This window comes from Xiphophorus maculatus, chromosome 24 (assembly GCF_002775205.1).
Source record: "Xiphophorus maculatus strain JP 163 A chromosome 24, X_maculatus-5.0-male, whole genome shotgun sequence".
Lineage (NCBI taxonomy): Eukaryota > Metazoa > Chordata > Actinopteri > Cyprinodontiformes > Poeciliidae > Xiphophorus > Xiphophorus maculatus.
The window spans coordinates 1,644,718-1,661,474 of record NC_036466.1 but is presented as its reverse complement, the minus strand read 5'-3'; the positions used below and the strand labels follow the sequence as shown (position 1 = coordinate 1,661,474).

The 16,757-nt window shown below is 40.3% G+C and overlaps 1 protein-coding gene across 5 annotated transcripts in view; it reads left to right on the top strand.

Annotated features, from left to right (window-relative positions):
- LOC102235332 (beta-1,3-galactosyltransferase 1-like) overlaps positions 1 to 16,757 on the top strand; it is a 138,893-nt gene that overhangs the window by 58,360 nt on the left and 63,776 nt on the right. For all 5 annotated transcript variants that reach the window (XR_002752371.1, XM_005808071.2, XM_023329496.1 and 2 more), the window contains exon 2: positions 737 to 792. The gene's annotated coding sequence lies outside the window, so the exon portion shown is untranslated. The remainder of the gene's footprint in view (positions 1 to 736; positions 793 to 16,757) is intronic.

Here is a 16,757-nt window from a genome sequence, read left to right as displayed (position 1 = left end):
GTAAAAATATCTTACTCAATATTTTCATATCAGGTGTTAGGAGAGGTCTCAGCAGATCAGGGAAGACACTGAAATGTGAAAGTCACGTTGTTGTTGCCAGTCAGACCCGTATCAACCGGTGACGTCCTCAACGTAAGAGACGACTTGAAGCACTCTTGAGAGCCTCGTGTTTTTAGGCGCAGCATCTGCACGAGAAGCTTATTAATCAAGTGAAAAAACCCAGTTTGATGGAACAGAATTTCATTTGACCTTTTGCAGGCGCAAGTGGGTCTTGAATGATAAGTTCTGGTGAAAGATCGTTCCGTCTTCCATCGTGTCTGTTTGTTGCCACGGCTCAGAGATAGGAGGGGGGTGGCGGCAGCGGCTTCGGCATACTGATGAGCCATCGACTTGATTGCACTTAAAACTCCAGTCAAGATGCATTTCAGTCGACTCGAGCTGTTTTGGAGTTCACACAAAGGAGAGGCTGTGTTTGCGTGTGTCCAATTTGCCAGTGTATCGCTGATCTGTTGTCTTTATCTCCTGACAGATTGGGTTCAGCTAAAGTAAATTGAAATTCATTTATTCATCTTTAAGGGATTTATTTTCTACAGATGCACAATGACGTTTCGGTCTCAGAAAAACATGTTGAGAAAGTTATGAATCCGAGCGTGTCGGTGCCGTTTCTCTCACATATCCGTTCCTGTAGTCTCCACAGATCCTCTGACCTTGCTTTGTCTTTATTTTTTTCTTCCAGTGATGGTGTGAACAGACAGCGGACATGCCGCGTCAGATGACAGCCAGCAGGGCCAGGTACGGCATGCTACACTGACCTCAGTTTGCTCGTCTGTTTGTCAAATCACTGCGTAGTCAGGGGTTAAGCCTATTTCTGATTTTAAGAGTCTCTTCATAATAGGCTGACACAGTGGATGTCTACATCACTGAGCTTTTAATGGGAAGAAAGCCAAAAAGAGGGAAGAAGGCTGGAGTTATTCTTGCCTCTGAGGCGCACTCTTGCATTCACAGAAATGGAAATACACCATCCAATAACAGTTTTGGTGTTACAAAAACAAAGCAAAAATGTCTAAATGATACCTTAGAGGAGCAATTGTAGCTGCCCATCAATCTGGTGAGGTTTGTAAAGCCATCTCCAGACTATTTGAAAAAGCTCCCGCCAGTCTTGTAAGTACTGAACAAACTCTTAAAAGCTTTGCTCAGCATGTTAAAACACTGAAGTCTGGCACGTTTAGAAAAAAGTTGCTTAGACATTACGATAGTAGAAAAGCTGCTTCTGCACAACAAAGCAAACTTTGAGAACTTTGTCATTTAGGCCAACCAAATCAACCTGTTTGGTCATAAGGCACAGCAATATCTGTGTTTTCATTGACCATATAAGTGTGCAATTTCACATTTTGAAAATAAATTTGCTAAATTGAAACGTGGCAATTAAACATAAAACCTCTTGTTTATTTTTATAAGTATTGCTGCTAGCATGTAGTGGTTTCTTGGCAATGTCAAAATGGGTTCATTTGCAAAACTGCAATGGAGACACTTTTTTCGCATCACACGAGTCACATGATGTTACCACTGGTGCAAACCACAAAGAAGACGACAGGAAGTAGTTGGAGTATGATGGCGTGGCACGTTTATTATCGCGTGAATAAACTTGTTCATGTGTCATTTTAATTGTGCTTCTTATTTAACGGAAACACTGCGAAGCAAAATTGTGTTTTTTCAACATTTGTAAAATATTAAGTGTGTAGCGCATTTGTGAACATTAGTATACTCGGACTGGAACGATTAATCGGGTTAATTGTGATGAATCATTTATTAGAATAATCGTCCACTAATTAAGTAGTAGATTAATCGTTAGAGTCTAGACTGAAAAAAGGACATTTGCTGGAGAAAAATAAACATATTCAGAGTAATAACTGACCCAGAACTACAAAATACATTTTGCATATAAGAAGAAAAAACCTTTGTCTGCAATTATGTTTTAACCAAAACTCAAGTGGCAAGGTTTGTTTGTTTGTTTGTTTGTTTGTTTTACCTCCAACTGGTTCAAATACACTAAACATGTACTGTATGTGTATAATATGTATGTTACTGCATTTTAGGTAATGATTTTTTTTTTTTTTGCTTATTTAAAAAAAGTTATAGATTATTTTTTAAGTTTTTTGCTTACGTGGTTTAAAAATCTGGAGAATGTGCCAATTTGTTTTTATCCAGTTAATTATCAGAATAATTTATTACTGCAACAATCCCTATAATTTACAGTCTTACTACATATCCTCAATTGGATTCATGTGTGGAGTTTGACTAGGCCATTCTAAAACTTAAATGTGTTTAGATCTAAACAATTGCAGCTGAGGTAGCTGAGGCTGTATGTTTGGGGTTTTTTTAAGTTATTGTCTTGTTGGAAGGTGAACCTCATTTGGGTTGTTTTTGGCTTTCTACTTCTTGATCTCGTACTCCTGGCTTATTGGTTCCCTCCATCCTTCCCCTGCCTGTCAGTGGACAGCTACGTCTTGTTTGGTTTGTGCTTCTGCTGTACTTGTTACAATCTGGGATGACGGCTTGAACAGAGCCCTGTTGGAACTGTCTGCTGTGTCTCCTTGGTCTTCTTGATGCCGTTTGTTCACTAATGCCTCTGAGGGCTTTACCAAACAGCTGTGTTATGATGAGATTAAATTACACACAGCTGGACTTTACTAATTATGTGCGTTCTGAAGGCAGTCGGTTGATTTTAATCAGGGATATCAGAATCGAAAGGCTAGATACTGTTGCCTTTCAATACTGTCCATGCTTTTGTCATATTTTTCAAACATTTCCATTTCATATTTGTGCTCTGTACTTTGTGTCGTCTACCACATAAAACACCAGTATGATATATCGATGTTTGCGGCACACCAACACATTCTTTCAAGTTCTATAGACAGATGTTGGATCCCCTACATGCTGTATTACTTCTGTTTGCAGTTAGATTTCAGCTTTTGTCAATCAATGCATTCATTCTCCTTCATAATACTGAAATCACTAAATGTTCTGTATATCAGCACGAGACGACTTTTGTTGGGGATTGGCACTTTAACAAAAGAACTCAATTGAATTAGAATCGACCCAAGATGGCTGCCCACTTTGAGTTAATTACTCCAGGCTCCACGTTTCGTGATGTGAAACGCAAAATAGAGAAGACAAAGAGAGAAACGTACGAGAGCACAAAGCAGCCAAACGCTTTCCTGCGCTGTGCGTTTTGTGTCGATCGGCGTCAGTTGGGGGTTTGGTAATTAGGGCCTTTTAGAACCTCCTGAACGGACCAAACCATTTCTGCAACCGGAGGAGAATAAGGTTGAATATTTTACAGAAAGAGGGGGAAACTGCTTTTTCGGAATACTGGAGGCAACTGCAGTCATTCAAAGTTTTCCCTCTGACAAGTATTTCCTCCCCAACATGCCAAAAAGTGATGAGTGTCATCGCAGGGGAGTGGTGGGTGGTGGGGGGGCTGGAGAGAGGAAAGCAGCATGCAGGCAGTGGGAGGCAAGAAGTTTTGTATTTGGAGGTGAGTAAAGTTGTACATTACTTATATAAAGTCGAAATATTATGAGAATAACATCTTTATTACAAGAATAGTTATATTTCATCTTTTTGTAATATTATGACTTTATTATTGTAATATTATGAGACATTACCTTCAAGTGAGTTTTTAGCATAAGTGGTTGACCTGTTTCTTGAAATAATGTTTCATTACTGCAGCGTTCCACAGTTAAAACATGGAGCCCTTATGTGGTGAAAAGTGAGACCTGCATAATCACTGCATGCTTCGCTAATGAAAGAATCGCCCATTCTGGTAACGTTGTCAGGAGAAATGTACTGACTCATTCAGCTGGTCAGAACAGAAACTGAATGCTTCTATATTCATTGTGTGGTTACATTTTCAAACTAATAAACTTAGACATTTCTCCTGGCTTCCATTGCCACTCTGGATAAATAGACCTGAATTTTCCGTTAAGAGGTGGAGACATCACAACTTTAGTCTGGGCTGGACATTGTTATTCCTCAGTGCAATGTTGCAGGTTTAACATCTACAAGAGTTAAAATTAGCAAGAATTAGTGTGTTTTATGGGGCTTGAGCTAGAATACAGCCATGCCTTTCACTTAACGTGAAATACGACTGCTAAGCTTTTTATTAGCTCTATAGGAGGAGCCCTCCACAAATGAATTTTAAAGTTTACCCAAATTCTTGTCTCTCCACATCATCCTCATTATCTTCGATGACGGGGTGTAAATCTAGCAGTTTATTCTTGCTCTTGGCCACTGAGGCAAACTGTTGCTAATGTCTGTTTAAATAAGACATAAAGAGCAGCTGTCACTCTGTTTCTATTTGCTGCTCAGTGCATGCGGTCGCCTGCAGAGAGGGAAATGGTTATCTTCCATATGTCAGATGCTCTGCGTGAGCTAAAGTTCAAATCCCCTACATATGTGAGCTTCCCCAACGCCACAAGCGGGGACTCTGTGAAAAGGTCACCCCTCACACTAAATGAAGGAAAAAGGCCGGGCTAAGCTCTGCTCTCCCTCCCACCATAATGTTTTTAGCCATTAGCGAGCTTCTGCGACTGCCACTAACTCCCACACATCTAATCACCACTCAGCACGGCAAATTAATACATGAATCATATTACTAATCCGCATATAATTTGCATTTTAGCCATGAAGAGTATTTTAGCATGATGTCACTTTTAATTGCAGCAGCTCCTCAGCCAGACAAAACGTGTGTTGCATCTGTGTTATTGTGTTCAAGGGCCTAATTGGGCTGAAATTCCCATTTTCTAAAGACAGTTGAAGACAAAAGCGTCACGTTAGGAATGTATTCCAAATTCGATTTGTCCAATTCTGGGAAAACCTGGCAAAGTTTCAGTTTTGTTGAAGGTCATTTTCAAAAACCTGAGTCTAAATACAGATAAATGAAATGCAGGTATTTAGATGAAGTGAACAAACGCAGAGGCAAAACGAAACGATGTCCGATGCCGTCTTTTGGGTATTTTAGTACAGTGTGTGTTTTTGTAGAGATGGTAGTGAAAGGAAGTAAAAAAAAAAAGATAATAATAAAGCACCGTATAATAATGGGAAAAAATACACAAGTACTGTATAAAATGCCTATGGAGTTTGAATGCATGGCTGATTAATTCACTGTCATAGATTAAAATATTAAGTGGAAGAATAAATATGTCACTGGGATTGGTGAGGAACAGACGGCATCGCCTGTTTTCTTGGATCAGCACTAGAGAGACTTTTTAAGAACTTAATATGCATCTTAATATGTTAATTTAAACATCCAAATGCAAGTATGTGCTTCCTGTTTAGCTAAATAGTTGGGATCCGTCTAGAAAGGACATGATTTTAATCCCAACTTAAAAGAAAAAGGCTTCTATTCAGCTACGCTGTGGATCTTGCCTAAAATGTTAGTAATACAGTTTCTTTAATGTATTTTATTGGGATTTTACTTGATAAACTAACAAAATGAAGCAAACAATTAAGAAGAAGAAAAATGTCAAATTTTAGGATAAATAGAAATATGCATGGGATGCAGATTTGTTATTGTAACCAGACAAAATTCTAAAAAACAAATTGGATATGAATATGTTTGTAAGTCTGTGTAGATGTTCAGTGTTCATCCACCAGCCTGGTGGTGAAATAATTGAACGTTTTGCCCCACAGATCCCAGCTTTGCATAACTTCATCATAACTTCTTCAAAAGTACCTCAGAGGGCATTTTATCATGTCTCGGGACCAATTTTTCACTCTTTTCTTCTAAGAATACATTACTCCACCAACTCGTACATCTTCCAAAGGTGTTTTTCTTTTGAGTCGTCATAGCTAAAATCTGCAAATGTACAGTGCCGTTTGTCATGCACGGCCTCATCAGCCAACCACGCTCAAGTATTGGACAGTGGTGATGAGTTGCATCGCCAAGCAGCAAAAATGAAGGCAGGCCCAATACTGGGTGGAAAAAAACCAAAAAAAACCCAAAAACCTTCAAGATGCACTTCTTGGAACGCTGTAATCCATTAGTCGATTTGGCTGATCAATCATGGCTGAATTATTGCGGGTCATTACAAACGCGAAACCCTGAATTCTGGCCTCAGGGGAAAATCCATTTTGCCGTGATGGGAGGCGGAGAGCTGAGTGGAAAAGAATTTAGTACATGTGTGAGGATGCATGAACTCTACATAATTAATTGTCAGCACAAATGGTAATTTATTTCCGCAAACAGAACGTGTTAAATGTATTTTCCTTAAGGGTCGTCCCTTGTTTCGAGCGCAGCTTGTGCGCTTCCCCTAAATGAGCTCCGCTTGACCTGCTGCTTGATTTATTGCAAGGAAAACGGTGACGGCGCGCTCACACTGATGGACTGCACACCCAGAGGCAGTGATAAAACTGTTGAGCCTTTATTGCACAGTTTGGCGCCCTCACTGACTGGCATTATTCCATTTCGAGGGATTCCTTAGTGATTATGGCCTGGGAAGTACAATAAACACTCTTGGTGTCGTCAGATCAATAAAGCAACTACTTCAAAGGCTTCCAAAATATCACAGCTGAGAAGGCCAATTCTAAAAGATTGGACCTGCCACTCTAAATGAGAATCTGGTGAGGTTTCTGTCGACAAGTAGGCTTCAAAACAAAAGTCACAGGAGGTTTTTGGTAATTTTGTGGGACGATTTAAGAATGTGTGTGTTTTCTAAGCGGTACAGGCTGAGAGTGTGTGTTTTTCACGGATAGTGTGAATGTGGATCTAAAAGAACATATGATGGTAACATTTTTAAACTTAACACATTTTATGAGGATATTAGCAGAGTTAACAGCAACCTCAGTGTAATTTCTACACAGACTTCCCGCCAGATGTTGTGAGCTTTAAATATCATGAGATCTCAGTAGACTGCAGGGTTCAGTGACTTATTTTCACTCTTTTTCTGTAATCATTCACATTAACCTCTGTGAATGATTAATCTGAGGGGGTTAATGAAACACACAGGAAAACCTTGAATATTGTAGTTGCTAAGATGAGTCAGTCACCAAACGTTTGGTCAGAAAGAGAGTCGAGTGGATCTCTGCCTGTTTGTGGTTCAGTATTGGCAGATTCACTTTTTATTTTATTTATTCATTTCTTCACAGAGCACATCTGAAATATTCAAAAGAAAATGCAACATGGGAAGCTGAACAATGCTACTTGGCACTATTGGCTACCATTTGGACAGCAGCCCTCCTAGCAGTGCCATCCATTTCCCTTACCGCTGATTGGTAAGGGACATGCTTTCCTTTCGAATTCTGCTCAGTTCTCATCTTCGTTCAGTGCTCTGTCTGGGATTTCACGCATTGAGCTTGATTTCTCTGGTTGAACTTCAATCAGGGAGTTGTGAACGATGATGTTGGGGGTTGTTATAGAATTGTGGTTTGGCAATTGAAGGTTGTAGTCTGGCAATGGCAAGAAATGATCAAAGCCATGTTGACTGCGCTTTCCAATAAACTTCATATTGTAGATTCCTTCACAATAAAGCTGGTACAAGACATACGCCACAGCTAAATGTTAGTAGGATCAAGAGGAATGTATAAGACATTTTGTTTTGCTGGCACAGATGTCATGGCCCTACTCCCCACCGAGTTGTTTACTTGACACGCAAATTCTGCTAAGCTTCATCAAACTGGTGTGTTGCATACGTCCCAGTCAAACGTTAGTGATTGGGTAAAATCAGGTCCAATCATTTAAAACCTAAACAGAGTCCATGCTTCTAGAAAGCAATTCTTTCTCAATAGCTGAGGGTCCAGACCGTGCGACGCGTAGAACAAGAAACTGGTTTATACCAGGCTAGCCGTACCTCCAAGAGCAGAGTTAAGACTCTTAACTTCCTAGTGCTTTTGCGGTAGTGCCAAGAGTGTTTCCACTGTGTATAACAGTGGATATTAAGGTATATTTGGAGTTTGAACTTTAAAAATAGGAACCTTTCTTAGTGGGTATGCTACCTCAGTACCTTAACTAGAAAACTAGAAATGGTCATCATTCAATCTGCCATTTTAAAGAGCTGTGAAGAAAAAAACCCGGCGCATTAGAGCTTCTTCTCTGTGTTGTGGTGAGCTGTAACTCATACTCACTTGAGCAGACGGCTCTTTTCCTCTCCAGTCGGAGCATCTCTTGACAAATGAAGGTTCCATCTAAAGTGAAGCTTGGAAGCTGTTTTTGTTTTGAAATCAGTGGAGCGCATCCTCTCCTTAAAGTTGTTTTTCACTTCGCTGCTAATTTAAAGTTTTTTGGCTGACACATCCTTGAGAGGAGTCCATAAACATTCGGTCACCAGCCGGAGCTGCCTGCAGGTTTAACGGCTTCTCCCGTGTCAAATCACCACACTGCTGCTCTCGCTCGCAAACCATTCTGCAGACTTGTTTTATATCCAGTCACTGGATGGCCATACATATCAGCGTTTCTTGTTCTGAGTTCCTGATTTTAGTTTGAAGGTGTTTGCCGTATGATATTTTACAAAGGTGAGATTTTCTTGTGCACTCACAGCTTCAGATAACAGGTAGACATGACTGACATCAGAACACAAATTAGTGCCTTGAAGGAAAAAAAGATGGAAGGCACAGCAGATGACATTGTTGGCAAGAAATGGTCGTGTGGAGAAATTTTGGCTACGTTTAAATAGCTATATTTTGGGCTTTATATTATGTTATCCCTCGTCAAAAAACATCTCTGGAGTGTTGCTTTGATTCCTTCATACATGTTTTAGGAATTCTTTAATCTCCCATGGCAACCATTCTACCCCTCTCACACCACCGTCACTTGGCTCCTTCAGACTAGCTAGCAGCAATTAGCAAAAGGCACTGTTGTGATGATGAGACAGGCCTCTTTCAAGGTGTTAAATTGTGAAGCCAAATTTCTTTTACGTTTGATATATACAACATTTTTATAACAACTGCAAGTAACTTTATTTGATTGTGCTATAAAATGGCACTAAGTCCGAGGATGGACTCCTCTCAAGGACTCCTGCTTGTCTGACCAAAAAAAAAAACAAAGTAGCCTTACATGGAACACATGTTCCGACAAAGTTGTGAAATACCAGCAATCTGCTGTACCACCTGAACCAGTGGCTCCCGCTGGAGAACGCAGAGTGTAAAACTTTACGAGCCCAGTGTAATATCACAGCAGTGAGACGGTCATTTATTTCAATTCAGTTTATCTAGATAGGGCCAATTCACAACATATGTTGTCTCAACGCACTTTACAAAAATAATCATTCAGTCCTCTCAAAGTTAGACGTCTTTTTTTCCCCAGACATTGTTTTATATAATTTTCATCCTTGAAAGCTGCTGAATTATGACTGAGCATAAAAAATAATTGTTTATTTTCCAAATTAAATGGACATGTTCAACTTTTAAAAATAATACTTAAAAATAAAAAATAACCTCCTGATATGTTCAGACTCCAAGAAATGTTACAGATGGACAAAAAGTGATTGGTTTTATGTTGCCATTTCTATTGACTGATGCCTCCAGTTTTATCTAGATTTTTTTTTCTTTCCATATTTTGTTTAGAAGAATGATGCATAATAATTTTTTCAGTCATGAGCAACATGAAGAGCCATGTCGTGGGAACCAAAAGGGTGAATCACTCCTATTAAGCTAGCTCCCTATTTTAGGATCCTATTTCATGATTGTTTTTTGTATATTTCTTCTTAGTATCAAAACAAAACGAATAAAAAATATGATTGATATGAATGTCATACCAGTCCACATGTGTACCTTTTAATCTGAATACATTTTACACAAACTTCTTCTGACCTCTCTGAAGGAGAAATTATCAGTAAAACCTCATCGTTGTATTTTGTCCACCTCCACCTTTTTGACCCCTTGAGTTCTGATTCTCATCTCTCCTAATATGAGTTGAATGTAAATCGCGGTTGTTTCATTCATGTTTTGTGGGTGTGAATAGCCCATGGAACCTGAAAGCACTCACTTGGCTTTTGAATGTTAAAGTGAAGAGAAAACCCTGTTGTTACTGCATGTGTGTACGGCAGTAGAAATCCACATTTGAGCTTAACCACCGATGGCAAGCTATCAAGGTGAAAGCGCATGAAAATGAAAACACTGTTCCTGAGAGAGACGTGCCAGCGCAGCCTCCGCCGGTGCATTTTGTGATTCTTCACTCCTCTTGTATGGTAAATCTCCTTTGCCCACTCGTGCTCTGACTGTTTACCCCCCACGTCTTTCCTATACTCTGTGCAGTTTCCATTTCCCGGAGGTGTTTTCAGCTGGCGCGCCCCACCTCTTTGAACTGGGATGTTTGATATCTGAAATGAGCAAAGGAGTCCTGGCTGGGAAGCTTTCTCCTCAGCAAATCCTCCAGTCTTTTGTGTATTTAATGAGCAATTGCATACTCTTAACCATGCATGACTTTGATAAAGCTAAACTCTGTAGATGAATAGGCTCCCCCTCCCTCCACGCATCGACGGCACACTTCATAAGGCTCCGCATTGCATTGGCTTCATTGTGGGGGCTTGGACTTTGGGACAATGGTGTTCTGATGCTGCATAAAATTAGAAACGGGTTCAAAAGCCATTATTTTCGATGCACATGCATCACGTCGGCATTTTGTCAACTAGCTCATTGTTCTGTCTAAGCCATCTGAATGCGGACAGGAAGGGAAAGGCAGGAAGAAAAATGAAGGCAGGGGGAAAACGTGGTGTGAAAAATACACAATAAACGATAGAATGTGTTCATCTTTGCTCATCAGTCATTTCCATGTTTTCTGCTGCACCTCATCTGAACAGGCACACTCACATTATTGTACTTCTCTATGGAGTTGCTGAAAATACAGAAATAAATTAAACACTAAAGTTTCTAAAGTTTTGACCAACACAAGTGCACCACACACACATTTAGTTTGCACTCTTGTATGTGGGAGTGGGGCCATCTCTGGTGGCTCCAAGTGGGTTGGATAGCATAGTAAGAGCTGTGTGTCGGTGGCATGTTATGTAAAAGTAGCTGTTGGACTTGTTTCAACCTGAAGGGTCAATTCAGACAAATTTGTCAGCTGCAGTGGATGTACACAAACAAATATTTGACTTGACTACTAATATAACCAGTCTTTGCAGAGACAAAGGATTTTAGTAAGACTTGGCAGAACCTCGGCATGTGTGTGTTTTTGCTGCAAGTAAAGTTCCAGAGCAGAAAATGAGAAAAAGATGCAGTTTAAATGCTAATGTTTTCACACCTGAAAACATTAGACTCCAAAATTGTTACGTTTTCAGCTGGTGCTGTTCACTTGTGTCACTGTGTCAAATGAACAAAACGCTTTGAAAAACCAGACTATATTCCACTTTTTCACAATTCTGATCTTTTCTTCATCACAAAAAATCTGATACGTATCCGATAGTTTTCAGAGCATCTGCAGTCTGAACATACATGTCGAATTTAATCCAAGTTTTATGACAATTAAATGTGACATAATTCTGTGACAGCAGAAACCAGACGCTGTAAATCCATCTCCAGAAGCCCAAATCCTCGTTTCCACCCAGCGCTCCACCATGGGTCGTAGCGGTAGAGGTTCCTGGAACCTCTTCATCTGTAGGCCCATAGGACAATGTTATGGTTAGTCCATTGATTGGGACATAGAACAACATCAATAGTTATTACTTTGTCATATTTGTCACTGTGCTACTTTAGCTGAATGTTAGACGTTTGGGTCTCACCCGGCCTTCCCAGTGAGTCCACTGAAACCTTTTACTGAATCGCCGGACTAGAAAACACTGAATCGTAACAACTCGTGTCCCACTAAGTAGAAACAAGACATTACAGTAGGTGCAGTCTGGGAGATTTTAATGATGACTCTAAATCGTCACTGCACAGAGCTGCCTTTTAAAAGTGTGTTTATCAAATTAATATTGTTAAAAATGAGTAATGGAACAACTTTGTGTGAACAGAGCGTATTTTCCCCTGTGTGAATAATTACTTGTAAGCCAACCAGCAGATGTCACGTCCTGAATACTGAAGTACAGATATAGAAAAATGTCATTCAAGGAATAAAAAAGGGAATTAAAAAAATCTGGAGCTTCCATATTTTACAAAATGCAGTAAGAGGAAAATAAAGTCCAATTTTACGCACTGCCTACTTTAAAAAAAAAAATCTAACATGTTGCGTTTCTGTATTTCATCATTGAGGTGATACAAAGCCTCATCTGAACACATGAGGCTTCAAGATGATTCAAAAAAAGAAAAAATATGTCAGTTTTGGATGATGAAAGATAAGCTGATGTAATCAGTTATTTTCCTATTCACAGTGAATTTACACAGGAGCATTCAGCTCATTAAAATGATCACAATAAAAGCAGCTGCCACAGACATCTGACATCTGAACCCCAGACCCAGGCTTCATGCATGCCAGCTGATAAAGAAACAATTAATTCAAAAGTTATTCTTTCCCAGCAGACGGGTCCACAGGGCTTGGAGGGGGGGGGGGTTGTTGTTGGTAGAAGAAGAAGTGGGGATGGTAATTAGAAAAACAACAATTGTTGCAGCAGTGATTTCTGCTCCACATCGTTATTGTATCTGCGTTTCCAATACAAACGTGCGCAAAACTTTGACGTTGTTCTGTTAATGTTGGGAAAAAAAACAATTTTGCGATTGCAACAGAAATAGAGACGGAATTAAAATCACATGTGAATAAGTTCACTCACTAAATCTGGCTATCTATTGTGTTGTGACTTGTGGGAGGTTATTATGCCATGGATTTTATGTCTACAGATGAAAGCCGGTATTTGAAACAGTTTCTAATTTTTGTTCTGTTCCCAGCATTTAAATTTTGTTATTTAGTTGTATCTTTGGTTTGCTGTTAACTTGCAGTAAGAAGGTCAGGGGGGTCAGGAAGTCGAGCCTGCGGCTGTTTATTTCTATAAACCAACTTATGATATTTCCATACTGGCTGCTGAGGGACAGAGGTTTGAAGTTGGTTCAAACTGACTCCTCACTTGGACAAATAAATGTCAATATTCTAAAGGTCTGCAGCAGTGCAATATTGTTGAAGCGTTAATATTTGATTTAGTTTCTGCATAGCCTTGTGCTGCATAATACTGGAGGATTTGATTTAGTTTATTTACATATGTTTAAATTTGCAAACTAGATCTAGATCAGTTTATGGCGCAGGCTGTATAATCTCCCACTTGATAGATGCCTCATTCATCTTTAAATGAAGCTCACTTGTCAGAGTTATTGTTCCCGGAAGCAGAGCTGCTCAGTTTACCAACGCTGAATAGATGGAGAAGGATTCATAAAATCATCGCTTCCTCCTCTGCAATCCTCCATGCCAGAAAGGCATTTCTTTTCTGCTTGTGAGCAGCAACAGAAGACACGAGTTCAAGGACTCTGCAAGGACTCGGATACTTGAAACCCCTGCCCCCCCACTTATATCCTCACACAGAGACAATGACGGCTCCTCCTTCCACCTGCCCGCCTCTTTCTTGTCCTCCGGTACGACGCTGAGAAATGAGGGCTGCTGTGACCTTGCAGCAACTTGCAAATGTGCACCTAACTGCTTGGCGCTCAGCTACAGCGCATCCACACCTGCTCTGTCACGTGTTGGGGAGTACATCTGCAGAGGAATGCTGTTTATAGGTCCTCTGTCCTCCCCTCAGGGGGTTCATATCATCACAAGGTCCAGCAGTCAACATAACCCCTCGTCAGCTCTTTTCCTCCACCTCCCTGACCATCACACCTTTAGAATAATAAGTGTGTGAATCAGCCGCTCCATCGGCAAACGGCAGCACTGTAACCCCTACCTTTGCCCTTAAGCGGGACCAATTAGCACCTCCCCTTGCTTCGGTTTTGCCCCAGCGGTTGCTCCGGATTTTGTTCATGACCCCAAATACACAATGAATGTCATTGCAGGCTGGATTAGGGTCCCATCATTCATTACTTACAGTTTGTCTCGGAAGCTTGCGAACCCTCGACAGTCAGATAGTCGAGGGTTCGCAAGCGTTGCTCTTGGTTTAAACTGGGCTATGCACCCTTGGCAGCCAATGAGGTTTGCCTTGTCTTTCAAGGGACGCTTGAAAATGCGCAGTGCAGTGGGAGCCCCCGTTGTGGAGGCAGTAGAAATTGAAGTGGAAATGACAAACGGGACTGTGGAGCCCCAGCTGCCAGGAAGGACAGAGCTCAGGGGGAAAAGCAGCCGAGTCTCTAGAGGATAAACTACGTGAGGAGGAGATTTCTCCTCACCTTGAAGGGAGCAAATCTGACAGGCAGAAGTCACCGTCAAAAGAAATGCAGCTGAACTTGAATACATACTGTTTTTTCTGTATATATATCAGTTAGTTCTAAACCTTACAGTGCTATAAAAATATGCACAGCCCTTGAGTCTTTTCAAATTTTGACAGCCAAAACATTAATGTACTTTATCTGGATTTATCGTTAGACCATCACAAAATATTGTCCAATTGAACTTGAAGTAAATGTGAATCTCTTACATCCTTGCAGGACAGGATCAGATCTAGTCCCCGTTTCTGATGGTTAATGGGCAAGAGGTACATAACTGATGTAGACCGTTTGGATAATCTAACATGGGTGTTATGACAGAGGAAACTAGAGTACCTGGAGAGAACCCAACCATGCAAGGGAACAATATACAAACTCCCTGCATTTGGGCCCCAGCCAAGAATCAAACCAATCTCTGGCTTTCAGAATTTATGACCAAACAATCAGTGTCAACCTTCCTGAGTCAATACTTTGTAGAAGCATCATTGTAGAAGGTATAACTCACATGGGGTTTGACTCTTTCCTACCATCTAGATTGGATGTAAAACACCAATGGCCAAACATTTTCAAATCTTGCCCCAGATTTTCAATTACATCTAGGTCTGAACTTTGACTGGACCATGTAACACATGAATAGGCTTTAACACAAATCACATTATTAGAACTCCAGCGGCAAGTTTCAGGTAATTTCCTTCCACTGTCCAAACAATTAAAATTGATAATGAAGTGACAATGAAATATACATTTTAAACACTGACCAATTATGTCATGGTACAGATTACATGCTATGTATTGATGTACGCCAGGAAATGACTAGAATCTCAATTGACGTCATTTTGAGGTATAAAACTACAACCTGACTGTTAAGACGTCACCTTTTCCAGCCTGGAACTGGTCCCTGTTTGAACATTTCCTTAATTAAACAAACTTTTTTAAAAATTTGACAACATGATGGATTACACTGAAAATAAATGACATAATTTAGATCCTATTTACTGATTAGACACTTCTGAATACAGTTGGTTGCACTGGATTTTACCATGCATCATTTCCCTTCCATTTTATGATTACAGCCTGGTTTGTGTTGGCTTATCACATCAACCTCCTTTTAGTCTGACTGATTGTGGCAAAGGGGTGTGAATAATTTATAGACAGTAAATCTGAGAAAGATCAAAACACAGCTGTTTTCAGCTGAAACATTCACGTTACGTCTCGCTGGAGTGTTTATCCAATCTTTTGCCTTTATGCCCGTTTCCAATGCCACTGAATGGATGGCTTATTGTAATGCTCAAGGCTGGACAGAGTAAAGAAAGCTTGACGTCTTAGAAACATAAAGTTTCCACATCGGAGCGCACTCGAGCATGTAAGAGGATTTCACCTTCACTCACAACTCTCAGTCAAACCACTCTGGATACGGCGTAAAGCAAGTGTGTGGCTTAGCAACAGTTTGTCGAACCAAACAATGTGGAAACAGAGGCGAGTTTTGGCACGCGTCCATAATCAGCAGAGCAGATTCAACCAGCGGCGTCCTACCTTCTTCAGAGAGACGTCGTACAGACTGCCTCCTCTATATTAATTAGGAGAGTCAGATGTTTAGCTTTGATATAAACCCAGCAGGAGGAAGAGTGATGTACTTAATCAAGAGACTAGAGAGAACAGAGTGACTGGATTCTTGAAGGTGTGTGTGGGTGGCAGCATTACAAGCAGCAGGTGGGTGTGAGCAGTGGAATAAAAGCCCAGTCAGTTCAACGACAGGGTCAGCTTAAATCTCCTTTTTTTACTATTCCTTTTATATACTAGAGTTGCTCTTTGAAATTCTTCTGATTTCCAGCAGTCGATGCTATTGGAGCCTTTGCTGGAGTGAGGAAGTCTCTTTCTGTCTCTGATGTTAATCTGAGTCATGGGAAAAGTAGAAAACCTGCTTATATCGAGTCTTAGTCTGAAAGCAGCATCACAGCTGCAAACCCTCATCCTAAGCACCTTTAGATGACAAAAATTGTATCTAGTTTATGGGTACCAGTGCTAAAAAGTTTGTTGCCCTAACCGCAAAGCACTAATTACAAACATTAGTTCTGCTAATGCGAAAGTGCTATACTAACATGGTATTTAGCAGACCATGTTGCTACATAATAAATTGCCCTCAATAGGGTCAATTTTGTCATTACACACAAACCTGTACGGCTTGGGCTCAGGAAGTGATTCTTTTACTCCTGGTTTTAGGTTTTTTGTTGAGTACTGCTCACTCTATCAATAACCAAAACTCCAACACATGTCAAACTTTATTCAGCTGAAAGTTAACAAAACAGCCAACAAAATTAGAGCTTCAAAGTTTATGTAGAAAAAGTAATTCGGGGCAAGCTAGGTGTTTTCACATTTAACAAAAACGCTAAAGCACAAAACAAAAAAATGAGCTCTGCTCCATAGGAATGTCTACTGATAGAAATTTACATTACAAAGAAGCACATAAGTTTTCCCATGTGCTG